The sequence below is a fragment of the Vicia villosa genome, linkage group LG4, assembly GCF_029867415.1.
Source record: "Vicia villosa cultivar HV-30 ecotype Madison, WI linkage group LG4, Vvil1.0, whole genome shotgun sequence".
NCBI lineage: Eukaryota > Viridiplantae > Streptophyta > Magnoliopsida > Fabales > Fabaceae > Vicia > Vicia villosa.
In genome coordinates, this window is record NC_081183.1 from 58861654 (window position 1) to 58868880 (window position 7227).

Genomic DNA, 7227 nt, shown 5'->3' on the forward strand with positions numbered 1-7227 from the left:
CCACCTATGCTTGTTTCTATCTAAAGGGTGTAAAACTATGTCTATGTCTATATGCGAATGAATGCAAAAGAATTGTACTCGCACGGGCCCTACCCCGCTGCCTACGTATCCTTTTCAGGAATCAGAGTTACCGTAGCTCGGCTCACGATTTTCTGTTTGTTTTGTGTTTTTTAATTGGGCGGAGTTAACGTTCGCGCTCTTGCATAAGGGATCGCCTACGATGCGTTCGAGCGGAAATAACAATGCCCTTAAGAAAGAAAAAAGAGAGATGGGTTTGTGTCTTTTAGGGTAGATGAGTGATGAACAGTTCCCAATACCGGGCCACTCACCACTTTCTCTACTTTGTTTTAATTTGAACCATTGTTAGGTTTTTTAAGTGTGTTTGGTTGTGTATTTTTTAAGGGGAATTTGTTTGCGAGTCGAATCACATAAATGTATAATGATCGAGAAGCAGATTAGGGAATGAATCCCACTCACTTCCATCCCATTATGTAATGTTCGAGAAACAGATTAGGGAATGAATCCCACTCATTTCTCTCCCATTAATTAATGTTTGAGAAACAGATTAGGGAATGAATCCCACTCATTTCTCTCCCATTAAGTAGTGACCGAGAAAAAAATTAGGGAATAAATCCCACTCATTTCTATGCCACTAAGCGATTGAGAAATAGATTAGGGAATGAATCTCACTCATTTCTCTATCACTTTCTTAATGTGATTCGCATCTTCCTTTTATTAATGTATTTTAAAAGTTGAAAAGAAAAAGAATGCAATGGGGGACTAACCTATTCTCTAATCTAAGTTATTCTAATCTATAAGTGGCCCTAAGGTTGAGGATAACTATCCTATCTCAATTCCTCTTAATAAAGAGGGAAGAGTCTAAGGGAACATGGCAAGCAATAGTAAGAAATAAGCAACATCAAAGCAAGAAATAAAAGGCTAAGCATGGAAATGGGAGATGAAAGTTCTAAGTCAGTAGCAAATCAAGGGATGAGTGTCTGAAGTCAAACACAAAAGCATCATGGCATCACACAAAAGTATTCACACAAAGTTGCCAAAGTATCGCATGAATCGCCACTTAACAATTAGTGAACAAACATCAATTAAACGAAACAAAAAGCAAATGAACACATGGCCTAAGCTTGAAGTCAGTAGCCAATTATTGTATCTATGATTCTAATATCCTATACCAATCCATGTTAGTCAATTAGCTTAAATCAACACAAAATTCTAACAAAAACTAGACGAAACTAGGTCGATACTAGCTAGTAAAATCAAATTGTGAATGAAGTTAGAAAAATGTCAACAAAGGATGGAAGTCAGTATCAAATGGCCTCTAATAGGTGTCTAAACAATCACAAAATCATGCCAAGGAGTCTTACATAAAATTATAGGTCATTTGTACAAGTTACGATGCGATTGTCAACCAAAAAACGGGTTATTTACAAGTGAGAAAGAAAAATCAAGTAAAATAAGAAGACATGGTTTAAAATTTTCAATTACAAGTCTTAGGACTTCTAAACATCCCTAATTATATGTACAAAAAGGAACCAACATTATTGCATGAATGCATTTCAATTTGAGAGCACAAACGTCACAATTATCCACTAGAAACACATGTTAATCGAGTCAAAGGAAACTAACCAAATACCAATCAAAACAAAGAATTAGGAATTCATTTTTTGTACACACTATCAGGTATTAGTCTACTGCAACTATACAAAAATTGGTGATTAAATTCTGACCCTAAGGTGTTAAACGAAATTACTTTGCAAAACCTAGCAAAACATGAAGGAGGATGAACATATATGAAGAAAAGATTTATTAAAAATAACCATGCAAATTCTAAAAATCTACAAAAAATACCAAAAATATATACACACATATATCTATCTAAAACCTATTTTTATTCATTTTTTATTTCATGGAAAAATGATTTATGGAACAAAAGTTATGAGAAAATACAATTTCTAAACATTTGCAAAATCTGTCTAAGTCTGGGGGTGTGTTAGTAAAGAGACTTGAACTAAAATCATGTTGAAGGCGTGCGTGGGCCTATTTGCCAGGGGTGCAGAAATTAATGGCGCTAAGGCCCAATCAATCATATGGCCCAGCTTACTACACTCTTCCCTTTTTATTTCATTTTCTTTATTATCATATGAGAATATTTCATGTGATTCTTGCAATAAAACGTGACATAACATGCAGCACACCACACCCCAATTGGTCATAAGTAATTTAAAGTCATAAAAGACAAAAGCAAAGTCTTAAACCAATCATAGCACCCCACGTCACTTGCCAAATGATATTAATGAGACAAAAATGGAACAACAGACCAACAGTAATGCGCCACGTAAGCCAATCCGAGTTAAAATGCGTGGGAACTGAGTGGCGGCCGGAGATGACTTTCAGTCATCTTCTCCGGCGAAAACCCTACCGGAGCTTAACGAAGAAACGCAGAAAATCACGTGGCCGGTACCATCTGACTCGGAATTTGCCACTGAGTTCAAACCTAACTTTAATTCCCCCTAAAACGACCTCTAAAGCCCTAACCGAAACAGATCTATGAAGACTTAACATTCAAGATGGAGACAAAAGTGATGAGAGAGAGAGCACCGGGAGAGTGAAGAGGGAATGGGGGAGTGAAGGAGAGGTTTTTTTGGAAAATGAGCGTGGTTGTTTGAATTTGTGAAGGGTTTTTCTTTTTATATGTGAGGTCCATTATGTTATGGTGTGGTGTGTTGCATTAGATCTCTCCTCCAAACTTAGTGAGCAAGTTTGTGCACTTGTAGTATGATTTGGATAGGCTTTCATGTGGCAGGCTCGTGCATGGTAAAATAGGGCGTGGGGGTTTGGCTTTTTATACTCATGCTGCAGCAATTTCTAGTCTGGCTTTCGTGCATGCTTTGCCATAAAACTCATCCGAGGTGCCCACTTTGCATGCTTATAACTCTAGCTATGCTCTATCGTTTGTCTTTGTTACAAGCTCAATGGGAAGAGGACATATGATAGAACACCTTAGCATTGGAATTGCTTCAAAAAAGTATTTACAACTCTCGGAAATCAGCTTTTAATTCGGTATGCCACGTGTTCGATGGAATGTCTCCGTGCTGCCCAGAATTATGCTCATGTTCTTTGCCAACGGGTGAGCTTGCGAGAGAGGGACTTTGAGGTCTTGTATCTCACTCCACACTTATCCAGAATTGATGATTCATGGTTTGATTCATAGAGTACATGACATAGAATGTTTTTATTCTTGATTTGGATCCAAAGAATGCCCATAGCTCCTGGATATTGAATTGGAAATCGGCGCACCACATGTTCGATACATTGCCTGGTCGTGACCTGGAAATCTGCCTTGCAACTTGGCTTCAGCAATTATGAACACCCAACTTCTCTCATCCATACCTCTTTATCTAAAACTCAAATGAGAAAACCTCCAACTACAAAGTTGTAGACCCATATGAAATGAACAACTTTGTTGTTGACCTTGTTTTAAATTGAGCCCTAGGTCTATGTGAAAAGTGTGCTTGAAGTTGACTGATCATCATGCCAAAAACCTCAAAATATTTTCTAAGTACTAAAACTTTCCTTTTTTGTCATTTTTCTATTTTTGGCAGCTTTTTGCCAAACTCCCGATTTTATCCATTCTCTGACTTTTCTTGACTAATTTTTCCACCAAAAGTCGATATTTGAATAATTCTTCTGATTTTGACCCAAAAGTCAACGGTTCTGATTTTTCCGATTATTGATGAAATTCCCGATTAAAGCTTCCCTAATCAAATCCAGTCTAATGAAATGTATCCATATGGTCAATATGAAATCTTCTCACTCACATGATCCATTCCTGATTAAATATTGACCAGAAAGTCAACTGGTTGACTTTGGTCGAAGAAACCCTAATTCAGGATAATCAGATGAACTTCAAGCTTGTACTTCCCACCCAATGCCTTGAGTTGAGGAAAGCCCTAATCCAGGAGTACTTCAATGAAAACAAAGCCATATAATCACACCTCAGGTCCTCACATTTGGTAGGGAATCCCTTGCCGTAAAAGCTCTTTCTTGCTAGTCTTTGATTGGTACCAATGATATGCATGTATGCAATGACATGACCTAGATGGATGTATGCTTAGAGATAGTAAACCAGCTAAATAAGGGTAGGACAAATTTGGGGTATGACAGCTGCCCCTATTTAATCGTCTGAAACCTGAAGGTGAGATTGGCGCTAGCCTTTTGAGCATTCAAGTTAGAAGAAGATTAAATACCTAGACCAGAAATTTGTCCTAAAAGAGGAGATGGTGTAAATGTTATCTTTATTTTTGTTTTGATATCTGCTGGGGAAAGAGAATTTTTGTTTTTGTTTTTATGATGGAGAATTTACAGTGAGTAATGGATTTGAATGGTGATAGCTCGTAACGTGGTAACGACGCCAATACAAGGTTTCCGAAGAGAATGGTTATATGAGACAATGACTGAAAGGAATAGATCTCGTGCGGTCTATGACTCGACATCGGGAGAAAATCTCGTACGATCTTCAGGACTGAAAGAAAAAGAAAAAGATCTCGTGCGATCTATGACTCAACATCGGGAGAAGACCTCGTACTATCTTCAGGATTGAAAGGAAAAAGATCTCGTACGACCTAGGACTCAACATCGGGAGAAGATCTCGTACGATCTTCAGGACTGAAAGGAAAAGATCTCGTGCGATCTATGACTCAACATCGGGAGAAGACCTCGTACGATCTTCAGGATTGAAAGGAAAAAGATCTCGTACGACCTAGGACTCAACATCGGGAGAAGACCTCGTACGATCTTCAGGATTGAAAAGAAAAAGATCTCGTACGACCTAGGACTCAACATCGGGAGAAGATCTCGTACGATCTTCAGGACTGAAAGGAAAAGATCTCGTGCGATCTATGACTCAACATCGGGAGAAGACCTCGTACGATCTTCAGGATTGAAAGGAAAAAGATCTCGTACGACCTAGGACTCAACATCGGGAGAAGATCTCGTACGATCTTCAGGACTGAAAGGAAAAGATCTCGTGCGATCTATGACTCAACATCGGGAGAAAATCTCGTACGACCTTCAGGACAGGAAGATATAGATCTCGTGCGATCTACGACTCGACATCAAGAGAAGATCTCGTGCGACCTTCAAAACAAAAGGGGATAGATCTCGTGCGATCTAAAACTCAACATCGACTCGACATCAGAAGGAGGGAAACAGAAGGACATTGTGTCAGACATTTGTCGGGGATTGGGGATACCTCGTATCGGCACCGCAGCTTAAAGGGGTTTATGATATGACAGCAGATATCAAGTGGAGTTCGTAAAGGTGACAACTTTCGTGGGGATGTGCCTTTGTTTTAATTCAACATTGACTCACATCATTTGGCTTATGCTTCGTATGCATGCTTGGATTTTTATGGCGTAATGATCTATTGTAACGGATATGCTACGCTTTTGCGGATGCAATGCTGTGTGCAATGGATTCTATATGCAAAGAGTGCCAAATAAAGGCCCTGGTGGAACAGAAGAGTAGGATCATTGGGGTCCGTTGCCTGTGATCTTGAACTACCATTGTGAGTTGATGTTGGAACCCTACAGTGCCAAAGATCATTTGCCACTGCGTTGAGGGTTAGAGCATAGCTTTGCTGGGGATGAAGTAACTTCGTTTGACTTCCCTACATCCTGGGTTGCTTGGAGATGGTGAGTTCTGAGGGACTCTTCTTTGTTAGCCATATGGAAGAAAGACATGGACCTCTTTAGGTGCCCCATGCTTACCAGTACTGATGAGCTACATGTTTATATTTACACGTGAGATGATGACGATCTTTGTGATAAGAGATAGGTCGGAGCGACCATTAGAACCTGCAACCTGCACAGAAAAATAGCATTTGGATGCAGATGGTGCTCCTTAGAGGCACTTTTATGTTTATGTAACATCATGTTTCGTTTTTGTTCAAGATTATTATCCCCCATGCTTTCAATGCAATGTTTAATAACGAATTAAATCACACCTCGCATGCGAAAAAGGAAAAGTAGGAAGGAACGCTTTTTATCAAAAGATCATTTTATTGATGGAATGCCTATGAATAGGCTTCTGTACAAGGAAGCAACTCCTAAATGAGGTAGTTGCGAAGAAGAAAATAAAATGCAAAGAGCAAAATAGCAAAGAGAAATGCTCGAATTTCCATTAAAACTGGTATTGCTACAGTTCCCATATCCTCGATCTTCTCAATGCTTTGCTTCAGAAGCGTAACGGTTGGATCGATTTGTCTGTGTGTCAAGGGCGCATAGAAATCTTCGTGAAGGAAATTCAGACTGCAGCCTCTCGCTTTAGATCCCTAACTTTTGCTTGGACCGCCCTTTCGGGTTTTCAATCCAGCGGGATACCCTTTCTTGCCTAAGTCGCTCTTTCGAGTTTTCAACTTAGCGGGTTATTCTCTTTTGTTTTATCCCTAATTTTTGCCCAAACCCTTTTGGTTTGCCGGGATGCCCTTATTTTTGCCTAGGTACGTCGACCTAGCGGGTCTTTTAGGCGTAGTATTTTTTTACTGAGTCTGAATTGACTGGAAGTGGAACGTCTTCCCCATCCATCTTTGTTAAGATTAAAGCACCTCCTGAGAATGATTTCTTCACAATGTATGGTCCCTCATAGTTGGGAGTCCATTTGCCCCTTGGATCAGTGTGAATTGGCAAGATCTTCCTTACGACCAGGTCACCTGTGTGGAACTCTCGAGGCCGAATCTTCTTGTCATACGCTTTCTTGATCCTCTTTTGGTACAACTGGCCATGGCAAATAACAGATAAGCGTTTTTCCTCGATCACATTGAGATGGTCAAGCCTCGTCTGAACCCATTCTGTTTCATCAAGTTTGGCATCCATCAAGACCCTCAACGAAGAAATTTCCACTTCTACAGGAAGTACGGCCTCCATGCCATAGACAAGAGAGAAGGGGGTTGCCCCAGTTGAAGTACGAACTGATGTTCTATAGCCATGCAGAGCAAATGGTAACATCTCATGCCAATCTTTGTACGTTCTAACCATTTTCTGGACAATCTTCTTTATGTTCTTGTTAGCAGCTTCGACTGCGCCATTCATCTTCGGTCGATAGGGTGATGAATTGTGATGTTCAATCTTGAACTCTTCGCACAACTCTGCCATCATCTTGTTATTAAGATTGGACCCATTATCAATGATGATCTTATTCGGAACCCCATAT